This window comes from Marmota monax, unplaced genomic scaffold, assembly GCF_021218885.2.
Source record: "Marmota monax isolate L192 unplaced genomic scaffold, Marmota_monax_Labrador192_F-V1.1 WCK01_AAM20220418_F8-fsc00001, whole genome shotgun sequence".
Taxonomy (NCBI): Eukaryota; Metazoa; Chordata; class Mammalia; order Rodentia; family Sciuridae; genus Marmota; species Marmota monax.
The window spans coordinates 56830677-56856090 of record NW_026693777.1 but is presented as its reverse complement, the minus strand read 5'-3'; the positions used below and the strand labels follow the sequence as shown (position 1 = coordinate 56856090).

Sequence of the window (25414 nt, the reverse complement as noted above, 5' to 3'; positions counted from 1 at the left end):
TGTACTGCCAAGTGGATGAGATGTGAAATGGGGGGTTGCTGTATTACATGGCTACTTTGGTTTGTACTCTCCAGGGCCCTTTTTCTTTGTCTTCATTATCTTATTTCTCTGCTTGGATATTTTGTTGATCCCTTTATCCACTATCTTAAGAATCTTTTTTTTTCTGCTGATATAAACTGTAATTCATGAACCATTGCCTTATGAACCTTTCTTATCTCCTAGGGAACAGCGATCTGAGTTGTGTAATTTAATAATATTTTTTGGTTATTTAGACTGGCCTTACTACCTGAGGTGAGTCCATTTTAGTGAGTTTTTTGTGGATTTAAGTGAGACATTCTCATTTTCTAAAATGTAAAATTCATAGGAATTCAGAGACAATATACCTGAAACAAAACAATCACTGCAAAATCTATAATTTATTGTGTAATGGTAAAATCTGTAAAGAATTTGTAGCCAAGGACTTGTAATTGTTTCTGAAGTGTGTGTGTATGTGCGCGCACACACACACACACACACAAATATATATATACACACACGGACACACACTCATATGTATATATATGAAATTTTACATTTTAATCGGATAGAAGTGCCACTTCAGTGACATCTTCTTGGAGTAAAGTTGAAGCTTCTGGGAACCTGAGAAATATATTCTAACAAAATTATTCAGTTTAAGTAAATTAATCACTTCCCTAATTTGATGGTAGCCATTAGGTCTGTTAATAGTATATGTAAGCAATCTATGAAATAAAATTTAAAAATTATGTTATTTGTTCACTTTTTCTAAAGCAAGAGCTATTAGCAAGCAGCATTTGGGTAAATTCTTTTTTTATGAGCTTAAAAACAAAAGGCAGTTTATTAACAGAATAATGCAGTTTAATTTTTAAAATGTATTCACTTAAATATCATATTTATTCAAAATAGTCAATGAGTACCTTCTGTACGACAAACTTTGACCTGAGAACTTGTTCCATTTAAATGGCCTTTTTTGTTTGTTTGTTTTATTTATACATGACATAGGAATGCATCACAATTCTTATTACACATATAGAACAATTTTTCATACCTGTTTGTATATAAAGTATGTTCACACAGCATTTGAGTAAATTCTACACATAAAAGTTTCCAGGAAATGAGAAGGTGAAAGATTAATCCTGAATTAATAGAAGTAAATGATCAAGGAAAACTTAAATTCAATACATGTTTATTTTAATGTCTCCTATATGCAAGACATAGAATTAAAAAGTAATAGCATATTATCCCTTACCTTTAGAACATTTATCGTCTTGTATAATAGATATATGTATCACTAATGGAATTTAACAAAAGATTGTGTTAAATGCACTAATGGTGTAATCAATGTTATAAACAGAGTTAGATGAGGGAGAGATTCCAAGGACATAAATGTTTTTATTGGCAAAATTCAAGATAGGCCCTAGTAAAAAATCAAGGGATAGGCTATAGATACAAACACACCAAAATTCAAGATAGGCACTAGTAAAAAATCAAGGGATAGGCTATAGATGCAAACACACTTAATAAGATACTTACTGGGACTTCTTTATTCTCACTGTGAGAAATAAGAGAGTTGTCAATGGCAAATAAATCTTGACAATAATGTTAATAATTAGAGAAAAATAGATTGGGATAAAACTTACTTGTGAAATATACTAGGAGTGAGGTTTCTACCAACCAATTGTAATCCTCTTATTAAAATTTGATTTCCAAAGGTTAAAAAATATATGTAAAATAATAATAGAGAAGAAAAGGATGGAAGTGAGGCAGAAGACCAGAGTACAAATAGCTATCATTGTTACCTTAAATCTGGCATTTCCACAACAACCTTTCTTTTATACCTTGGTGTACTTCACCACCTCAATTTGCTTTCGTTTTCAGTTATTCTAGGTTTTTTTTGATAGTAGATATCACTGTTCATTCTTTCTATCAGTCTGGCAATATTGGTTTTAGCTTTGGTATTTCTGTCTCATGTCCATGCCCAGTGTTTTAAGTAGTTGTCCAGTTCGCAATATAACTTTATTTTCTTCCTGTTTTCCTCTTTACACTGTCAGAACCATAGATAAGTCCTGCACCATCCTATTTCTGGATAATTACAGCAGCATATAACTCTTCTCTGCCACAACCTTTCTTTTGCAATAAACTATGCTATATATTACTATTAAAACAAGTCTTCTAAAACATCTGTTTTCATGTGATCTCTTTCTAAAAACTTACAGTGATTTCTTCTTGCCCACCATATCATTTAAAGATTTCCATTGAGTTTCAAAGGTCTCAATATTCTAGCCACATATATTCATTCCAATTCTATTTCTTGCTGTTCATCACTATTCAATATCCATCCAAACCAGTAGGTGCTATACTATTTGCCTTATATTTTTTGGTCCTACTTATGTTTCTGCTTTGTTCCTACTTTATATCTTTCCTGCCACTTCCATCTTCAGATCCTACTTAATTACACTTAACCCTTTTTAAAATTATGGCTCAACTCAATGTACCACGAAACATTCTTTGCTACTCTAGTTCACATTGCCCTACTCTAGTTCAGATTGCCCCTTTCTTGACCTCATGTTATATAATGAATTCTGTATGATCTTAATTTTTTTGCTATGCAGTTTTAATAAACATGTTCTTTGAAGCTAAGAACATCTTTTAATTTCTTATCTGCTGGTAAGTACTAGTACATATTTTTTGTTTATTACATTCTTAGAGGTTCTTAATCTTTTCTACATATTATTTCTGCACTGAATATGTTTAGTGTGTTAATTTTCTTCCCAAATATATTATTAAATTTATAATTTTCTGCATTTTACACAATAAAGGACTTATAGCAATTAATTTTTAAAAAATGTGTGCTGATGAAACTGAAGTAATCGTTTATTGATTCATTGAAAGCTGAAAGTCTGTTCTAGTCCCGTGTTTTTTTACCATGTGTCTAGAAAAATAATGTAGGTCCCAAGTGAGAGCCATTGTGGCCCTCATTTTAAATATACCAAGCGTATGACTACTACTTTCATGACTGAGTATAAAACAGAACAATATTCAATTAGTTTTTTTGTGTGCTGATTAGTTATTCTGTGTTAACCTAGTTCCCAGGGGATAAAATTAGAATCTTCTTTTTAAAACTTTTTTTTAGTAGTAGATAGACACACTACCTTTATTTTATTTGTTTTTATTTTTATGTGGTGCTGGGGATCAAACCCAATACCTCATGCATGCTAGGCGTAAGCGTTCTACCACTGAGCTACAACCCCAACCCCTAAACTTAGAATCTTAAAGACACCCTAACATTGAAATGGGGGTGGAGACTTTAAGCTTTTGTCCTGTCATTTCAAGCTAATTTTTTAGACAAGACCCATGGCTGCGGCAACTTGTGGAGTCATGGCCAAAGCCTAAAGATGACAAATGAAATCTGTGAGTGAGGACAAATAATGAAAAAGGTAGATTTATCTGGGAAGTGAGGAGGAAATGACTAAAACAGAAAAACAATTCTAAGGGCTGAAGTATTTCGAATTTTTAAAACTGGCTATTCAGTCTCCTGAACCTTCTTATTTGTCTGACAGATAGCCTCTTTTTATCTGGTGATCTTTCTTTAAAGGACGCTTTGAGCTCTAAATTTTTGTTTTATATTATGCTGCTTGGTAGAATGGTGATTCTTAAGTTGTGGTTATTTTAGCCTCACTTGGAAACTTGTTACAAATGTAAATTTTGAGGCTTCAACCCAGACTTAAGTCTTAACAGAAACTTGGAAGTATTATCAGCAGTCTTTGATTTAATCCTTCATGTGCTTCTGATACTCAAAACTGAAATTTGAAAACCACTAGATTGAAAATTCATCTTCTAATTTAAGCAAAAGTGCTATGTGGCAAAATTTTAGTATTCACAGTCATTCCTTTATTATACTAGGTGGAGTTAATGATTTCTTTATTTTAATTTTTATAGTATTTGAATATAATTCTGCTGTATCTTCCACTATCTATCTCGTCCACTAAACTGAAATCTCCAGTCTCAGTAATTGTATATTAAATGAATTGATGAATAAAAAGTAAACACATAGTATACTCAGATTTAGTCAACAAATAAAAGACAGGCAAATACACACACCAAAAATAGTGATCCATACACAAAAGAGCGTGAAAAGTATAACCCAGAAGTCAGCAAACATTTTTATCCGCATGGCCAAATAATAAAAGTAAATATTTTTTGTCTTTGTAGGGTAGAGAGTCTCTGTTGTACCCACTTTACTCTGTATATGAGAAAAGTAGCCATAGACAATATATAAATGAATAGGTATGTCTGGATTTGGTTCTTAGTAGTTTAGACCATTGCCATACTGGGATTAAAAACTCAAAGAATATAGGTTACAGTTCTCAGTCTTCCTTCCCAGTGCCAGTCAGATACAACAAATACCTGAGGCAGCTAACTTATAAAGAGAAAAAGTTTATTCCTGCTCACAGTTTTGGAGATGCACAGTCCAATATCAGGTTGGCCTCTGGTTAATGCAATGGATGGTAGCTTGTCATGGTAGGAATATATGAAGGAGTTTGTAGTCACATCTTTTTTTTTTTTAATTCTCTCTCTTTATTTATTTATTTTAGTTTTTTTTTTTCGGCAGACACAACATCTTTGTTTGTATGTGGTGCTGAGGATCGAACCTGGGCCGCACGCATGCCAGGCGGGCGTGCTACCGCTTGAGCCACATCCCCAGCCCCATGTAGTCACATCTTGACCAGGAGCAGAGAGAAAGGATTGTTGGGGCCAGGTTGCTCCTTTACAACATCTTCTTGTGAGGAGTTAAGGAGTCACATGGGAACTACAAGGAGTCACACCAGAACCACCTTGCCCCCAATGACCCAAGGCCCTCTTAGTAGGTGGGCCTCACCTTCCAAAGATGCCACCATCACTCACCGATACCACCTTGGGAACCATCTTTAATCATAGTGAACCTTTGGGGGGTCCTCAGACCACACCCAAACCTTAGCACTCCCATTTCTCAACAAACAATGGATGATGGTTATTTAGCCCATCTGATATTTTGTCCTATAATACTTTTTAAAAATATTTTTTAGATGTCAACAGACCTTTGTTTTATTTATTTATATGTGGTGCTGAGAATCAAACCCATGCCTCACATATGCTAGGCAAGAACACTACCACTGAGCTACAACCCCAGCCCCCTGTAATTCTTTTTTGAATAGTCCTAACTCAGTTTCTAATAACAGTGAATGATGATAATGATGATGATGATAAGAAGAAGAAGAAGAAAGTATTACAATTTCTAGTTTCTGGTCTGACACATCAAGAGTTTGGAAATCCTCATTCAGGTCATAACAGCAAGAAAAAAAAAAAAAGTTTAACAAACTAAAAATTAGCTTCAAGGTAAAGAACTGCCCTAAAAATTGGAGAGATAGATGAGTCGTATAATCACAGCTTACTCACAGAGTAGAATCCCAGAAGTAGAAGCCTGTATCTAACACCAGTATACATAGAAACACTTTATAGTGCTATTGATCGATTACTGGAGGCTCATTGTGGATTAGCTGGAGAGTCAAAACTGGGCGCCCAGTTTTGAGGGCAGGGACTCATACTATCCTGAGTTTTACTTCCAGGAGCCCTGTTTCTCACTGTAAAGGTCATAGAAGAATCCTTCTGTTTTTCCAAAAGAAAACAAAAGAGAAAAATATCCATTTTAATATATGTTCACAGCTGTCTGTTCTCTTTAACAAGGCCAACCCTCAAACCAAACTGTTTACAAGAACCTAATCAACTGGAACTTTATGAAGCCTAACTGATCTGCAAGAAAGAAAATATCCAGCTCAGCCCCCTTCAGGCTTTGATAAAGGGAAGGAAAATATTTCAGACTTCTGAAAAACTGAGAAGAGTTTAGAATGTTTCCCCTCCCCTTACAGTTTACTACTCATCTATAGGACTAATACAGATTAGCACATGGTGGCCCACAAGAATTGTAACCCTCACACTCTATTTAAGGAGTTTCAAAGGATGCCTTAAGTCAAAGAAGAGACAAAAGGAAGGACACTGGAAAAAAAAAATCTTAGCCTATGACACCATTGCAACATAACAAATAGTGAATCCAGCCTAACTCCTAGCAGGATATCATAAAACAACACAGATAAGAATCGGACTTAGATATGAAGTTATTAGATTGGGTATTTAGAATAATTATGATTAATATCCTAAGAGCTCTGAAGGAGACAACATGCAAGAATAGATGGATAAACAGAGAAATGGAAACTCTTTAAGAATTTAAATTTAAAGGAAATGCTAAAGATGAAAAACACTGTAACAGAATTGAAGAATGCCTTTGATGGACTCATCGGTACACTGGACATGGCAGGAAAGAATCAGGGAACATGAAGATGTCAGTGGAAACTTCCCAAACTGATAGGTAAAGAAAAACAATGATAAATTATAGGGAGACGAATATTTAAGAAGTGACAGTTACAAAAGGTGTGCCATATGTGTAATGGGAATATTGAAAGTAGAAGACAGGAAACGAAGAAATATTTAAAGTACTAGTGGTTTGAGAAATTTCCACAATTATTGATACATACCACACCACAGATACAGGAAGCTCAAGAGAAAACCAGTCAGAATAAACACACACACAAAAATGACATCTAGGCATATTTTATCCAAGATGCAGAAAGAAAATCTTGAAAGCCAGAAGGAAAAAAAATCGTACTTACAGAAGAATAACAGTAAGAATTACATCATACTTTTCAGAAACTATCAAACAAAAAGAAAAAAGTATTACTACTGAGAATATGAAAAAAAAAAAAACCTCACCAGATAGAATTCTGTATTCAACAAAATTATCTTTCAAGAGTGAAGAAAGAATACTTTCTCAAACAGAAATTGAAGAAAAAAAGAAAGGAAGAAAAGAAAAAAGGGTGACATATTAACCTAGCTGTATCAGTAATCACTTGAAGTATAAATGTTTTAAACACTAATTAAAAGACTGATATGTGGATGCTTATTCACAATAAGTCAGGGGGCTAGAGAAAAATAGAGAGGTACTTTGGATTAGGTAGAGGGGAGTGAAGGGAGGGAAGGGGTAGGAGGGGAGGAAGGGTAGTAGAAGGAATTGGACATTATTACCCTATGTGCACATATGATCATACTACCAGGGTGATTCTACATCATGTACAACCAGAAGAATGAGAAGTCATACTCCATTTATGTATGATGTATCAAAATGCATTCTACTATCATGTATAACTAATTAGAACAAATAAATCTTAAAAAAAAAGTCTGAAACTGTGGATAGTGAATAAAAAATAAGACCCTACCATATAGTATCTACATCATTTACAGATTTTGGTACTTTATTATTTAGTAACCAATTTCTTTTAACATATTCTGTGTATGTATTGTAACACTGAATTTGAGAACCTTTACTGTAAATGTTGCAAGCAAATGGTAAACTGATAAATCATGAACAGTTACAGGGAAAATGGCCATACTTTGTCACTTGTTTTATGTATAAACCATTTAATTTCCTCTGAGAATCTAAAGGAAATGCTAAAGATGAAAAACACTGTAACAGAGTTAATTAGAATTAATTTTACAATTGTTGAGCATTTACATGGATTCTGCTTTTTTTAAAATAAAACAGCTTTATTGAGATAACTTATATACCATAAATATTTCTGCCTTAAATATACAATTAAATGATTTTTATTATATTTACAAAGTTGTAGTCATTATGACCTAATAAAATTTTAAAACATTCTGGTTTTTTAAAGCAGTTATGAAAGTAAATTATATTATCTAAGTTGCACAGCAATTAGAAATAAAAAGCTAATTTATCTAATTATAATTCTAGAGGATCAAAAGTGGTAGAAACATTTGAGATAGTGTTTTTATTTCATATATTGATGAAACTTGACAATAGGACATGAGTTTCTAGAAACTCATGAAGTTACATATGGCTCTCTTCTTTTTCTCTGAAGTCTTTCTTTGTTTTTTCTCCCCTGGATCAGTCTTCTAGCACTTTAGCTATGCTACAAAGCTTTAGGTCACTGGAAAAAAAAAAAATTGTCAAATGTTGTTTTGAGGTTTACCATAAGTAATCAGGTATTTGTGTGGATCTTCCTATGGTGCACATTATTTCCAGACACTTCTACTTGATATATATTTGGCATTTATATAGTACTATTTGTCAGATCTCATTTTTTTCTGCAGCATATTTTGAACTGGTGAGACAATTATTTCTTTAAATTAATATTCTCATTAAGATGGATTAAAAAATTTCTGCTAAGCATAAGAATTTGGAAGCTAGAATAGCTTTTATTAAAAAACTCTTAAGAGTAATTAATAGTTTTAAAATGACAAGTTATCAGAATCACACAAAGAGGCAACAAATTATAATGTGTTCTAGAATTAGTTGCCTGAATTTGCCACCCATGTAACCTAACCTTTTGAAACTGTTTCCTTTTTCAATAAAATAGAAATAGTAATAGTGCTTACCTTGTAGAGTTACAGTGAAGATTAAAAGAGGTATTCAAATAGAACACTTACTGTAGAGTCTGGCACATGGTAATACTTGATAAATGTTGGATATTTGTTTTTTAACCACAGCAAAATTTAAAGAACCATTTCACTTTAATACACCATGTATAAATACAAGGTTATATCATTTGATCCTTATTATTATATTACTGTATTTCTTTATTGTGGTGGAAATAACCCTGATGATAGGTTAAGGAAGTGTTTTCCAGGCAATGGAAATAGTACAGTCATCCCTTGGTATTCCTGGGAATTTGGTTCCAGCACCACCTCACCCCTGCAGATATAAAAACTGCAGGTGCTCAAGTCCCTCATAATAAAATGGCATAGTTTTTGTGTATAACCTATGTATATCCTCCCATCTGCTGGAAATAATTTCTGAATTATATATAATAACTAATACAACGTAAAAGCTATACAAATAGTTGTTATATGTTTAGAGAATAATGACAGAAATAATGTCTGCACATTTCAACAGACACAATTTTTAAAAATATTTTTGATCTGTGGTTGGTTGTACAAATGCATGTAGGACCTACAGATATGGAGGGCAAAGGCTGCATGCAGAGAGACTAAGTAGCAAGAGTGCAGTAAGTATAGTAGAATCAAACAGAAGAGGTAGAGGTAAAGGAGAGGCAGATTTGTATAGGGTTTTGCAGTTATTGTAAGCACTTAGACTTATGCTTTTACTCTGATCAAGATGGGCATTATCATTGGAAGACTCGGCAAAAGAGTGATGAGGTGACTGATCCTTTAAAGGCTCACTCAGTTGCTGAGTTGAGAAGGGTAGACTGTGGAACAAGAGCAGTAACAGAGAGGCCAGACTGGGCTGGATTACTAAAATTTTACACTAAGTATGTATATAAAAGATGAAATAAATACATCAAAATACTAATAAGGACTGAACTTAGGCTATCCTAGTTATCTATGAGTGGTCTTATTTATACTTTTCTGTTTTCCAGAATTAGTCTTTTTGATTAGAGGGATGAACTTGAATATATTAAGTACAGTATTATAGGTACTGTTACTAAATTTGAAACACTTGCCTTCAATAAGACTTAATGTTCATAATCTGTCTACAGGAGTACAGTGAAACATCAGCAATTTTGAATAAATGATCTAAATAAATAAGGGAGAAGTGAGAATTAGAGAACAAACATTTTATACATAGTTCAGTTATTTTAAATTTCATATAATGGAATTAAAATAGAATATATTAATGGTAGAGGTCCTATTTTAAAGAAGATGCAAATGATTATGATAATATGACAGCCTTACTACTTACCCTGGTTTACTCTTGCAGTAGAATTTTATAAATTACTATTTTTTAGGTGATTGCATTTAGATAGTGGTTTTAATAGACCACTTCTAATTGAATTTATTCCTTCCTTTCTTTACCTGTTGTCTTTTTACCTGGTCTACTCTCTCCCAACCCTAGCTCCTTCTTCTAATCTTTCAGAGTTCAGCTCATTTCGCTACAAAAGGGACCTTTCCTGAGTCTGTTAAATCCTATCACTCTCATCCCCTCAGTTCTAATTCTTGTTACTATTACATTGCAGTTGTAATGAAATAGTTATTTGTATAATTGTGTGGTTTCCTTTGTTAGAATATTAGCACCATAAAGATGGGTTTGTATTTCTCCTACTTATAGATGTTTCCTCATTGAATAATGAATACATATGGCAACAGATAAATAAACTTACTGTCATGCTTCTTTTAGAGTTTAGTTGAGGGTCTGGTGCAGTTTTTCTAATATTCCTCCTCCCACAGTCTACCCCCTCATGTAGTTTTTTGTTATAAGTAAATGTGTTTAAATTTTTAAATCAAAACAACAAATTTAGTATTTTTGCTTAATGTTCAGTGCTTTTAATAAAAATATATTGAATTTCTTTATGATTTCTCATTGGGAATGAAAAAGAAAAAAAAATCAACTCTGGTAGCACTGCTACACTTTTAAAACTTTTTTAACCTCTGGACTTGTCAGATTAGTATAGCCTGACTTTTGTGGAAAACAAAGTAAGGAAAGTCTGGTATATTGATAGTTACAACATTTAACTGTGATCCTAAAGGCTTATTCTGGAAGAGTACAGTTTCTTTCTAGAAGACCATTTCCCAAGAGTTTAATTAGCTCAGCATTTATGTTTTTAAAATTTAATTTTATTTTAATCGATAAATAATAATTACATATGTTTATGTGGAGCTTTATGATATTTCAGTATGTGTATACAATGTGGCATGGGCAAATCAGTTTAATTAACATATCCATTACCTTACATATTTACTGTTTGATGAAGAGAACATTTAAAATCTGCTCTTCTGGCAATTTTGAAATATACGTCCTCTTTGACTGTAATCACCTTGCTGTGCAGAAGATCACCAGAACCACTGTTATCTAACTGAATACCCTTTTTTCTAAAACCTCCCTTTTCTTCTTCCCACACCTCTCTAGGACTTATGTCTTTCTCAATTCTTAAAATAATGTTTCTGATTACATTTACTTATTTATAGCATACTGAAGTTTTTATTCAATATTTCTTCCTCCCAAGGGGTTTTTAGAGTTTTAAAAAAAACAAAACGCAAAAGAACACCAATGAATTTCTTATATCCAAAAAAGATCAGAGGAATCTCCAGTCAAAAAAGAAGTAGGTTGTACCCCAACTCACATCCCAGTGTTGGGTGCCATTCTTTGGGGCTGTGGTTTTGTTTTTATGTTCTTCCTTTGTGAAGGGTTTCATATAGTATATGTATAGCTATTTATAATTTTCATTCCGTATGATTAAAAAAAAATATTCAGGTACCAATTTGAATACTAGTGGGTAATTTCTATCAAGGTCATATGATTGTTTTGTTAAATAGCAGAGTTTAGTTTTTTGTTATTGTTGTTTCTTTGTTTTTGCCATACTGGAAATTGAACCCAGGGCCTTGCCATGATAGTCCTATGTAGGACTTAATGTAATACTTAAGTTTTTATATAGTTTTCTACATATCTTATTTTCTTGTTGCACTTTGATTCTTACCCGCCCCATTTAAATCTGGGTTTTTTTTTCCTCAGTTCTTATCATCAGTGTTTTTTGTTGTTGTTGTTTTCTTCTCTCCTTCAGTTCTGTCCTGAAATTGAGGACCCAGTCTTGAGCTTCTTGAAAATAATGATCAGGATTTCTTACTCAGCAGTCTCCCTGAGGTGATCTTCCTTAGTGCATTACCCTTCCCAAAGTTATTCCTAGCTTTTAGTACTATTGGGTGACTTCCCTCTTGGCAATGAATGTACTACACTTGAAAGTTTACACCTGTACTTCCTCTCAGTCTTCATTCATCACATCTCCTAGTCACTACTTTAGGTAGAATCTACTTTAGGTGCCCCAAATATCTGCATTAATCTATTATATCTGCTTACTTAAAATGTGTATTTTATAAATATGGTTCACCTGAGTTTTCACATAGCCTAAAACTAGTCATGAGATAATTTCTAATAAATTATGTAAAGAAATACTTCCTCAGACACTTGGATTAATATTTGTAATGAAAAATTCAGGACCTCCTCGTGTGTGCCACTGCACTCAGCACATAAATTCTTTTGATAGAATATTAGTGACGTGAAAAAAAAATGCAGTACTCACAATTTCATATGCACAACTAGACACAGGCATGCACATACACATGAAACCCCAGTCTTAGGAAAATAATGGAAGCAGAATACGCCAAAATGTTGTTTTTTAATAATGTAGGGAGTAGTGCTATGGTTGATTTAAAAAAAAATTTTATTTTCTTTTTTATTTGCATTTTATTTTATTATATTTATTTTATTTTATTTGCATTTTTATATGCAATTTTGAGCATTTCTGAAATGAGCAGTTTACTTTAAGAAACTTTATTTTTAAATTGCTTAGAGAATTGGTTCCAAATACTTCCAAATTTCTTTCCATCTTGACTTTTCTCTTTATCTTCTCTGTCTTACTTTCTTCTACTCACATTATCTCGGTTCATTCTTCAAAACTTTAAAAATTTTGATGTGAAGGCCTGCAGCTTCTTCATTTCACTGCATGACCCACCATGTTTCACTTGTATTAGATCCAGCTGCATCATACATTTAGATTATTTGCATACATCTGAAGGATATTCTTAGACTTCAAACCCTTGCCTAATAGGTAGGGACTAATTTGGATTACATGCTCTTCTTTTAAAACTCTTGTCATTAGTCTTCTATATCTTTTCTTTGGCTTTGGCTCTACCTGTAGCAATAATTTTTCCTTTGTATTAAAAGATAGCTTTTATAAGATCATAAGCAAGCCCACCCCAGTTTATTTCATACTTTCCAGTTTTCTTCACCCATTTTATCATGTACTTCCAGTGAAGCATTTATCACAGTTTGCATGCACTGTATTTTTAAAAATGTTATTGCATTTTTTATACTTCTACTGTATTTATTTATTTATTTTTATGTGGTGCTGAGGATCGAATCCAGTGCTTCACACTACTGAGTTACAATCCCAGCCCCACATGCACTGTGTTTTTAAATTGTGTATGTCTTTTTGTCCCACTAGATGTTGAACTCTCATGGGCAGCAACTGTATGTTATTCATCTTGTATCTCCCACAGTGCTATGTTAGCAAACATTTATGGTCTTAAGTTGATATAATTCATGATTTAGCACAATTTAAGTCATTAATCAAAATGATGTTTTAGTTCATTTTTACCTATATACATTTCTCCTTTTTTGATATGTAGTTTTAATTCATCATCTTTTTCAAAAGAACATTTATTTTGTACTAAAACAAAAGCATATTAACTGTAGAAAACTTTAAAATATAAAATATTTCAACCACAGCATATTTCTGTTTCTTTTTTTAATACATTTTTGTTTTAGTCTAGTCTAAATCATGTTGCATAATATATCCTTCTCTAATAGTTGTGTAATCATTCAACAAATATTAATTAAGCACCTACTATCAGGAAGGTATTCTAGGATTATACCAATAAACAAAGTAGTCAAAATTACTTGCTTTCATAAAGCTTATATTGTAGTGGAGGGAGACATAGTATACAATAAAAATATATATACTAAGTGATAGGATGATAAATTCTTTGAAGAAAAATGAAGCAGTTGAATAGGAAGTATATGTCAGGAAGAGAATTACAGTTTTAAATAGATCAGTTGGTACAGGAATTTTCATCAAAGTAACTTTAAACAAAGACCTAAATTATTAAAGAGAGCTATATGGTGTCCGAGGACAAAGCATTTATTTATAGTGATGGAACATAAATGTCCACAAAAAGAGAAAGCTTATTATTTTAAAATTATCTAAATTTTAATATATAGCCATACAGGTCCTTTTATCATGTAATTATTACTTGAGGAATTGTGTTAAATAAAACTAATTTCATCCTAATGTTAAAAAATATTTGATATACATGTATATAGATATATATAAATATATATGTGTAAATAAAATACATCAGAAATCAGCACCATTTTATTTATGGAGCATATTCTTGGTTTACAATTTTTTAAATGTTTTTGTTTTTCAGTTTTCTTAATGAACATGTATTAAGATTATAAAAATTACTAGAAATTAATTTTAATACATACTAACTTCAGGTTCCTGTTAATGGAATAATGGGTATTTAACTACGCTCTCTCCAGAATCAAGTGTAAAGCATGAAGCACTTGGTTTTATTTAGCATCTAATTAGCAAAGCACAGTGCCTAGATATTTAAAAGAAGGGAAACCCAAGAAGTGAGCTCATCCTAGTATCCATACTAAGTTCAGGGAAGCAAAGCCCAAATAGCAACTAGCAGGATGGAAGAAACAGTAATTAGAGTACTGCTAAAGTGGTTGGAATTTGTGAATCTAGGTATTGGAAAGAAGGAAACTTCTTACAGAGTTTCAGTAGTCTTTATAGGGGGTCTCTCTGATTTTTTTGCCTTAATATTGAACTCCATGTGTGCAGGGCCACTCTCTTAAGAATGGGTACTGGGGCTTCAAAGGAGATTCTGGAGATCACACAGTGCTGAGAAACTTTTTCAACCAGCCAGATTCAAAATCCTTGCTTAGCACCCTGGGTATTAGTTGTAGATGCAAATAATATAAGAAATAAAAAAATGAGACATAACAATGGATGCAGGAGAGATTTAGGGAATATTATAGACAACTTGATGCCAATAAATTTTAAATATTGAATGCAATGGATAAATATCAAGAACATTTTAGGTTACTTCAGGAATAGAAACCTGATGGTCTTTTAATCATTAAAGAAATGAAATCAATTCTTCAAAAGCTGACTATAAAGAAAATATCAACTCTTGTAAACTTATTTCTAAACTACCATAGAAAATTCCCTGTCTTCTAAGTGTTGAGCCTGTGTAAACTGGAATTTTCTGTTCCTTTAATGTTTGGTAGAACTCATTTATAAAACCATCAAGAGTTGATATTTTAAAAAATGCAATCCTGAAAATATAAGATCAATCAAAAAGAAGGCAAGAAACAAGGAACAATGGAATAAAGAATAGGATGATAGATTGAAAAGCACACATGATGGTAAAGTTAAAACCAACAATATTAACAATTAACTTAAATAAAAATGGACTAAACATTGCAATTATAAGGCAGAGACTTTCAGACTGTTACATTTTTTGTCTGCAACAGTCACTCTGCTTCTTTTTTCCCTATGATATTCCCTTTTTTGAAGAGCCAGGACAACTACTTAAGATACTTAAGATATAGGTAAAGTTTATTTGATTATAGCTTTAATTTGATAAAATTTTAATACTCTTTTTTTTTCTTTTTTGTGGTGCCAGGGATTGAACACAGGGCCTTTTGCATACCAGGCAAGCACTCTACCAACTGAGCTATATTCCCAGCTTGATACAATTTTAATATGATGAATAACTGCTATTTTGTAGCAACATATTTAGGCATGAATGCTAAATAGCTCACATAAATGACAGTAATTACTATTATTTTACTTAACCAATTTGATTTGTCATGATTTATTGGTCATGATTTAAGACCCAATTATATGCTGTTTACAAGAGATAAACTCTAAATATAAAGATACAGAATAAATGTAAAAGGAAGGAGAAAAGATATTCTAAGCAAAAAACTAATCATTAGAAATCTTGAGTGACTCTAATAATATCAGACAAAGTAATCTTCAGGACAAAGAGTCTTCAGGACCAGTAATGATGATAAAAATACTAGTTCATAAAAAGACATAAAAACTGAAATATCTATTTATAACTAATAATGGAGATATTATGAACCAGAAACTTAATTCATTTTATAGTCTTGCCATTTAATAATAAAGAACTTATTACATTTAAACTTCTTATAATAAACATTAGAAGGGTATTTTTCTTTTGGTGTCATCCTGTTTAGTAATTCCTTTACTCATTTACATTTTTTTATTCACTTGTTTTAGTACCCATTTATTCTCTGTGCAATTAAATCTTCTGTTCTCTGATATGGATAAATAGTGGAATGTAGGTTTGTAGTAATACTGTCTAGATTTGAGTTCTGGATCCTCTTCTAGATTTATATTTCTTCATACCTCACTTTGTAAGCAGTGTAATAAAACACTGCATTGACACTTAGTACATAATAGCATTAGGTTTTTGTTTGTTTGTTTGTTTTGTTATTTTTAGTATTTTTATGGGTTTTTTTGGTTTGGATGGAGGTGATTAGAGCCTTCTTGTTGCTCTCTAAACACATGCTGTTAAAGTTGTTTCTCACTTCTTCCTCAGTAAAGAATTACTTTACTTTGTCATTTGTCCTTATTTCTAGAGGCCCAGATGCCATACATTCATACATCATGTTCACTGTCTTTAGTCTTCCAGGTCATCGGACTGCCATTGACCATCATTGATATTGGTACTGGTTAATTATTTGAGAACTAATAAAAAAGAAAGATAAATCATGACAAATCAAATTGGTTAAGTAAAAGAATAGTAATTACTGTCATTTATGTGAGCTATTTCGAATTCATGCCTAAATATGTTACTACAAAATGGCAGCTATTCATCTTATTAAAATTGTATCAAAGCTATAATCAAATAAACTTTACCTATATTTTAAGTGTCTTAAGTAGCTGGCCTGGCTCTTCAAAAAAAAAGGAATATCATAGGGAAAAAAAGAAGCAGAGTGACTTTTGTTGACAAAACACGTAACAGCCACTTATACTGCATAAACCTAGATTTGATCTGGTTCTGGGGGTAAAAGCTCTATAAGAACTCTTGAGATAATTAGGAAAAATGTGAATGTGGACCATATGGTATATTATGTTGTGGAATTGTTAATTTTCTTAGGTGACATGATGGAATTGTGGTTATTTATGAGATTTTGCTTCTTATTAGGAAATGCATGTTGTCCCCTTATTCTTAGGAGATGTCATGCTTTTCAATGGTAGAACAGATGCATGTATTACATATGTGTTTATATGTAGAAAAAGAAAATAAATTTGGCAAATATTGTTGAATCTGGGTGAAGTGTATATGGATTTTTGTTGTACTGTTTTCATTTTTTTTGTTTTAACCACTTTTATAATGAAAAGTTGAATACCTGCACAAATGTAGCAATTTTAAAAATATCTCCAGAAAAAGAAATCATGATGAAAATTAGAAAATATTAAGAATTAGATGCTAATGAAAAGATTCCATATTTGAACTTTAGATATGGCTAATTAATACTTACAGAAAATTTGTAGTGTAGCTTTAGAAAATATGTGTTATGCTTTAGAAAATTAGTGAGACAAGCTTTAAATTCAGATGAAAAATGAGTGATAGAAGTAACTAAAAAAATAGGTGAGAGTAGAAATCAATTAAGTATAAAATTAAAACATGGTAGGATCAATAGCTTCTGAGTTGGTTTCTTTTGCAAACTCCCATTAGATGTTTAAGACTCAGAATGATGAATCAAGAAAAATAAGATATAAAAAATGAGACATAACAATGGATACAGGAGAGATTTAGGGAATATTATAGACAACTTGATGCCAATAAATTTTAAACATTGAATGCAATGGATACATATCAAGAACACTTTAGTTTACTTCAACAATAGAAACCTGATGGCCTTTTAATCATTAAAGAAATGAAATCAATTCTTCAAAAGCTGACTATAAAGGAAATATTAACTCTTGATGGTTTTAAAAGTGAGTTCTACCAAACTTTAAAGGAACAGAAAATTCCAGTTTTACACAGGCTCAAAAATTAGAAGATAGGGAATTTTTTATAGTAATTTAGAAATAAGTGTACAAACTGTTCCTTTATGAGACATTCACTCCATCCTTTATTGTGAGATGGACCTATTAATGCAGCAGAAAAGGGAAAAAAGCAGAAGTGATGCAAGAGAGATTTGAGGGAATGGTTTATGAGGCACAACAGCTTCTTTCTCTCTCTCTCTCTTGGATTGTTTGTTCTGGGAGAAGGAGCTACATCATTAGGACATACAAAGGCCTATGGAAAGACCTCTGTGATGAAGAACTAAGGCCTTCTGCCAAGCATCATGTGAGTAAGTCATCTTGAAAGTGGATACTGCAGCCCTGCTGACATCCTGAATGAAACTTCACGTGAACCCAGCTAGCTAAGCCACTCCCAAATTCCTGACACACACAGAAACAATGTTGGCTGGTTTAAACCTTTAAGTTTTGGGGTAATTACACAGCCATACATAGATAACTTATGTATTAGTAAACATTTGTGAAACTAAGATAATCTCGGCACCCAAATAGGCCATAAAAATGGCCTTTAGATTTACTATCCTACTCATAAACAGGAATAGATAATCTAAAACAAAAATTAGCAAACTGAAGCAAAACATGCCTAAAAAAACATCGTAACTAATTTGAATTTATTACAGAAGTGCAAACTTGGCTCATTAGAAAATCTGTTCATTTAATTTACTACCTTAACAGGTGAGGGAAGATAAACTGATTATCTGAAGTGATGCAGGAAAAGAATAATATATTGTATAACATTCTATCTTTCTTTGGTACCCAGGATTGAACCCAGGGCACTTAACCATTTTTGAGCCACATCCCCAACCCTTTTTTGTTTTTAGAGACAGGGTCTCACTGAGTTGTTGAAGACCTCACTAGGTTGCTGAGACTGGCTTTGAACTTGGCAATCCTCCTGCCTCAGCATCCTGAGCCACTGGGATTACAGGTGTGTGCCACCATGCCCAGTTTACAATTTCTGTTTATGGCAAAGCTCTGAGCAAATTAGGGATATAAGGGGAACTTTCTTAATGAATGTGATCTACAAAGAAACATCAAAAACTATACTCATTAGTGAAAAATATTTAAAATACTCCCTTTAAAATGAATAAACAATAAATGTTCAGAGTTCATAGTACATTTAGATGGAAAGAAAAAAATAAAATGAATAAAACAGAAATAGTTAGAAGAAAGAAATTTACCATAGGTTAACCAATATAGAAAACTCAATCAACATAAAAATTATTGACTTTATTAAGATAGTCAATAAAAATATTTAAAATGTAACTGGAAAATTTCTTGGCGATAGCTCTAATTTTAGATGTTTAAGACTTTATTATATATTTAAAAGCCTTATTGAAAGATATAAATAATTTAGGACTGAATAAATGGAGATATATACCATGTTTGTTGTAATAAAGACTACAATAAATATTTTTTATTTCTCACCAAATATGTTTCATATGTATTCATTGTAATTTTAATCCAAATAGTATTTTTTTTTTAAAAATCTGATTTAGGACTGGAGTTGTAGCTCAGTGGTAGAGCACTTACCTTGCAAGTGTGAGGCACTGGGTTCGATCCTAGCACCACATAAAAACAAATAAAGGTATTGAATCCATATACAACTAAAAAAAAATTAGAAAAAAAATCTGATTTAGGCTTTTTTTATGGAACAGGAAAAGATGTAGAATAGGCAAAATGCACCTAAGAGAGGGAAATCATAGGTTAAGAAATTGCTATACCAAATGCCAAGACTAGTGATGATTACAGTATTTATGATAGTTTGGTATTAACATACAGATAAATAACTGGAGGAAAAGAATTGAACCTAGAAAAGACTCATATATATCCTGACACTTGTTACAGGATAGAGGTGATCTTTCAAACAATGAGAAGAATGGTCTGTTTAATAAACGCTGGTAGAATAACTGAATATAGAAGAAAAATGAAATGGGTCCGTTTTTCACCTTGATACAAAGTCAATTAAACTTTTTTGTTTTGAGATAACTGTTGATTCACATGTGATTGTAAGAAATTGATTGTGTATATCCTGTTACACATTTTGCTCCAATGGTAACATCTTAAAATTTGTAGTAAAATATTACAATAAAGATATTGATGTAGATACAGTCAAGACTGAGTATTTCCATCACCACACAGATCCCTATAGGACCTTTTTACAACCACACCCACTTCCTTCTCACCCTTCACCCACTCCTTAACTCTTAGCAATCACTAACCTGTTTTTCATTTCTAAAATTTTTGCCATTTCAAGAATGTTGTCCTACTAGGTTTATATAGTAAGTAATCTTTTGGCTTTTTTCACTTGAGATAAATCTCTGATTATTTGTTCAGGTTGTCCCAGTTATTAATAATAATGTATTCCTCTTTATTGCTGAATAGTATTCCCTGACATGAATGTACTACAGTTTGTTTTACTCATACCTAAATAATAATGAAATAATCCTAATTCTCACCTCAGTTTCTTTGTATCATTATTGTAATTCTTTTTACTTTATGGAAACATACACAGGGTATATGTATATAAAATCATAATTGAATACATTATTCCTGTTATTATTTTGACCAAACTGTTATCTGTAAGATCATTACATTTTATCTTCACTTTTCCCTTCTCTAACATTCTTTGCTTCTTAATGTAGATTTGAGTTCTGTACTTTATCATTTTTTTTTTGCTTTCTTTTTTGAGGGGAATGGGATATTGGGGATTGAACTCGGGCACTCAGACCACTGAGCCACATCCCCCTCCCCATTTTTTATTTTATTTAGAGACAAGGTCTCACTTGAGTTGCTTAGCACCTCACCTTTGCTAAGGCTGGCTTTGAACCTGTGATCCTCCTTCCCCAGCCTCCTGAGCCAATAGTATTACAGACATACACCACCATGCCTGGCTGTTTTTCTTCTTTCAAAAAAAATTTTTTTTCAACAGTTTTTGCAAGGCATGTCTACTGCCAACAAATTCCCTCAATTTTTTGGTAAGATATTCTTCCTTCAGTATTGAAGGGTATTTTTTTTCTGTTTTAGTATTCTCTCAACAGTTTAAGTATTTCGCTCCACTATGCTCCTGCTTATGTCATTTCTTAGGATTGGTCAGATGTTAATTGTCATCTTGTTTATGCATGTGTAGCTGAAGTGTCCCCCTCACCCCTTGACTTCTTCTAGGATTTTTTTTTTCCTTTATTTTCTGTAGTTTGAGAATGATATGGTTAGGTATAGTGTTTGTTTGTTTGTTGGCATTTGTCCTGGTGCGTGTTCTGTCAGCTTCTTGGATCTGTGGTTTGATGTCTGACATTAATCTGGGGAAATTCCTTGTCATTATTGTTTGAAAAACTTTCTTTGTTCCTTCCTTTCCTATCTTTCTTGAATTTCTCTTACACACTTCACATCTTTTGTAGCTTTTCTACAGTTGGATATTCTGGGGGTCTAAAGTCTTTTTTTTTTTTTTCAATTTCTGTAGTTTCTATTGAGATATCCTCAAGCTTAGATTCTTTGTGCATGTGTGTTCAGTCTATCAAAGCCCATCTGAGTTGAAATACTTCATTTCTGTTAACTAATCTGTAGCTTTTCTTTTTAGTTCTTATAATTTTCATCTCTTCTTCTTATATTATCATCTATCCTTGCAGGCTGTCAGCTTTAGCATCTTAATTATAGTTATTTTAAGTTCCTGACCTTAGAATTTCAACATCTTTGCCATATCAAAGTCTGATTCTATTGCTAGCTGTGCTCATGAAACCAGATATGATATGCTGGGTAAAAGGAACTGCTGTGTTAATATAGCCTTTAGTAATGTGGTGGTAAGGTTTGGGGGAGGGAACATTCTGTAATTCTATAAATTTCACACTTTTAGTAAACCTGAACTGGAATCTGGACTGTAAACTTGCATGAGTACTATTTGATTCCCCCCCAACTCTCAATGAGTCAGAATGATTAAAGGTGGCTGAAGTTGGAAAATTCCCTTCTTTCAGGTCATTTGGTCAGAGGAGGCTATGTTTGAACTAGTTTATCTTGAGGGTTGAACTTGTTAACAAGAATAGAATGCTTTGGTATATTTCAAAATGATTCCTTTGTCTCTTTTACCTGAATTACATGGGAATTTTTCCCCACCATTGACTGAGAATATCTGCTTGAGGTAAAATTCAGAAAAGTTGAAGAACCTCTAGTGACTGGATCCTCTTGGAGTTTTTCTCTCTCAGACTTGTCCACACTGAGCCTCCAGCAACTCATCAGTTACAGAACAAGTTTCCCTGCTTTGATACTGATTCCCACAGAGGTTTTTCTGTTTTGCTCCACCCTGTGAATCTAAGAGAAATTTCTCATTTTCCATTTTGTTTAGCCTTTTTTCTTGTTGTAGATCTTATTGGAGATTTCAGCTTCTTGCATGCAGAATCAAAAATCTAGCTTTTTAAAAATTTTTTTTCTTTTAAACCTTCTAACAGAGTCTTTTCCAAAACTGGCATCCAGTTTATCAGTTTTCTCTATTATGGATAATGCTTTTGATGGCACATCCACCTTGCCCTAGATATGAGAGATTTTTCTCTCTAAAAATTTTGTAGTTTTGTTTTAAATTTAAGTTCATGATCCATTTTGAGTTAATTTCTGAGACTTATCTTTTTGGGGGGATGGGGGGAGATAACAGTTATTGAATCCAAAGATGCTTTTCCTTTTAAGACAGAGTCTTACTGAATTGCTCAGGCTGGTCTTAAACTTAGAATTCTCCTGCCTCAGCCTCCCAAGTTGCTGGGATTACAGGTGTGCGCCACAGTGCCCACTGAGGCTTATCCTGAAGTCCATGTTTTAAACTTTATTTTAATTGTGACAAATACACATAACACAAAATTTGCCATCTTCACCATTTTTAAGAATATAGTTCAGTGGTATTAGGTATGTTCACATAGTTAGGGGGGCATTAACACCTTCCATCTGTACTCAGTAAACAATGATACACTAATCCCCCTCCTACCACACCTTGACACCCACAGTTCTTTTTTTCTCTGAGTTTAGCTAGTTCAACTAAGTACCTCATAAGTAGAATCATACAGTATTATATTTCATTTTGTGACTGGCTTATTTCACTCAGCACATCCTTAGGCTTCACCTATGTTGTAGCATGTATTCATATATATATATATATATATATATATTTTTTTTTTTAAGGCTAAATGATCTGTTGTATGTATATATCTTTTTTTTTTGTCCATGCGTTTATTGGTAGATACTTGAGTTGCTTCCACCTTTTTCTATTATGAACAATGCTGCTCTGAACATGGGTGTACAAATATCTGTTTGAGCCCTTCCATCAGTTCTTTTATGTATATATACAGAATTGGAACTAGTGAGTTCTGTTGTAATTTTATTTTTAATGCTCTGAGGACCACTGTACTATTTCCCATAACAGATGCATCTCCACAAGCACTGGCACTTACATTCTGGTTTTGGGGGTTGGTTTGTTTATTTTTCTAATAGTTGACATCTTACTGGGTATGAAGTGGTATCTATAATATATGAATGGCCCATTGCTACAATACCATTTGTTGAAAAAGCTTTTTCCTCCATTTAATTGTGTTTGCACTTGAGCATATTTGAGTACTTTTATTTCCAAATTTTCTTTTCTGTTTCATTGGTGTGTGTTTCTGTCACCTATCAATACTATGGTAATACTAGCTTCATAAAATGAATTTGTAAGTTTTCCCTGTTCTGTTTTCTGGAAAGAAATGTATAGAATTGGTGATAGTTCTTAAACATTTGTAGAGTTCTCTAGTGAAAACATATGGACATTTACATTCAAGTTTAAAGTTTTGGTAATCATGTCAGAGTATGAGGGGATAAATCACTAACTAACTAGGAGAAGATAGTTGAAGTACAACTGAAAGATTAGTATTTAAAATATTTAAAGATATTCTTCAGTTTACTAAGATTCAAATAAGCAAATAGACATTTGGGCAAAGTTACTTCTTCTTTGATCCTATATAAAAAACATTGAATCTAAACTAAGGATTTGGAGAGACCAGATAATATTTTTTGGAGTGTATACTTTGTTTATATTTGAGACACCTTCCACAAACCATAGAAAAATCTTGCTCCTAAGAGGAAGTAACTCTCGTTTTGTCTTTATTGTTTTACTTGACTCTTATAGGTATTTCAGGTCCCTTTTGGTTCTAGACAGTATTTTAAATATTTTTGTGTGCATTACTTATTCTGGTTGGCTGATGACTTTTTAAAACTTTGTCCTGTGAAGCTCACAGTGCTTTTAAGCATGCCTTTTTTCAGCGGTAGCAGTTTTAAAGTCAGGTGAGTTTATTATCCTCATTCTCATTTGTTTTCAAAAAGTTCTCTCTCCCTCTCTCTCTTTTTTTTGTGGGGGGGGGCGGGGGATTTACAGGAATACAGGAACACAAACTAAAATAAGATTATTTTAAGTAGGATTTTAATTAAAATCATCCTGTATTCCATAGTCATTAAGACTTGAATGTGGGCAAGTTTTTTTTCCCCCCCTAAGGGTTTATGAGTTTTATTTCTTTTTTAAAAAATCCAGCTTTTGTTTTGTCAATTTTTAACTTTTACTTAACCACTGAGCTGCATCCCTTTTTATTTTTTATTTTGAGACAGGATCTTGCTAAGTTGCTGAGGCTGGCTTTGAACTTGGGATCTTCCTACCTCAGCCTCCTGAGTCTATGGGATTATAGGTGTGCACCACACTCAGCTCACCTTTTGGTCTTGATTAAATAAAAAGGTATTCCTGATAATTTAGTTCTTAGAGTTTATATATGAATATTAGTAGGAACTAGACCTTCAGAGTGCTAGCCCATGATATCCTTTTTCTTAAAATCCATCCTTACTAAGAGTTTAGCATTAGATTTTCTCTATAGTTTGGAGTGCATACTAACTACCTATGCTTCTAAATCAACATTTCCCCATTTGCAGTACTAATTCTATGAAAATAAAAGCTTTTGATTAAATTAATTTGGGAAATGTTGCGTAGGATAACTCTGTAACCCACTCTCAAATGGTCAAAGTGCGTGTTAGAATATTAAGATTCATAAGGAATCCTCTTTTATAAGGATGGGGAACGTAATCCTCCTTAAAATCCTATGCTAAATAAAATTAGAATCCTATCTAACTTTGTCGAACTCACACTTGCTAAGTTTTCTTGAACATCAGCCATTTTTGCATGGGTTGTCTATGTGTATTGGGAGAACAGTCCTCACAAAATGCACTTAGAAAATACTGCTAATAAATCACTAATCTGTATCAACTTTGTAGTTCTCTTCAGCTCCGGGTTGTAATTTGACTGGCTACTAGTATTTTCATATTCTTTTATATTTAAAAACTGTCTTCTACCTATGTTATGTAATAATTCCTTACTGACTACAACATAAATGCTTTATACCTGTGCTGTGATTCTTGCTTTAAAGCAAGGAACAGTAGGATATTAGCTTAGTGATTTTGGGCAGCGGGGGGTGGGGGGGGGGTGGGGGTGGGAGACAGATACTATAATATCAATTATTTTACTGTCCTAGTAAAATCTAGAAGGGAATTATTCTGCATGTATTGTGGTCAATGGTGGTCTATACAAGAGTATTGAAAGTTAGGTTTAAGCCTTAAAATAACAGATGACCTCTTTTTGTCTCTGCTTGCTT

General features: G+C 32.6%; 1 protein-coding gene across 3 annotated transcripts in view; it reads left to right on the top strand.

Moving 5' to 3' along the window:
* The window catches only part of Rfx7 (regulatory factor X7), a 131409-nt gene that overhangs the window by 7088 nt on the left and 98907 nt on the right, over positions 1–25414 (top strand). The window lies entirely within an intron of this gene.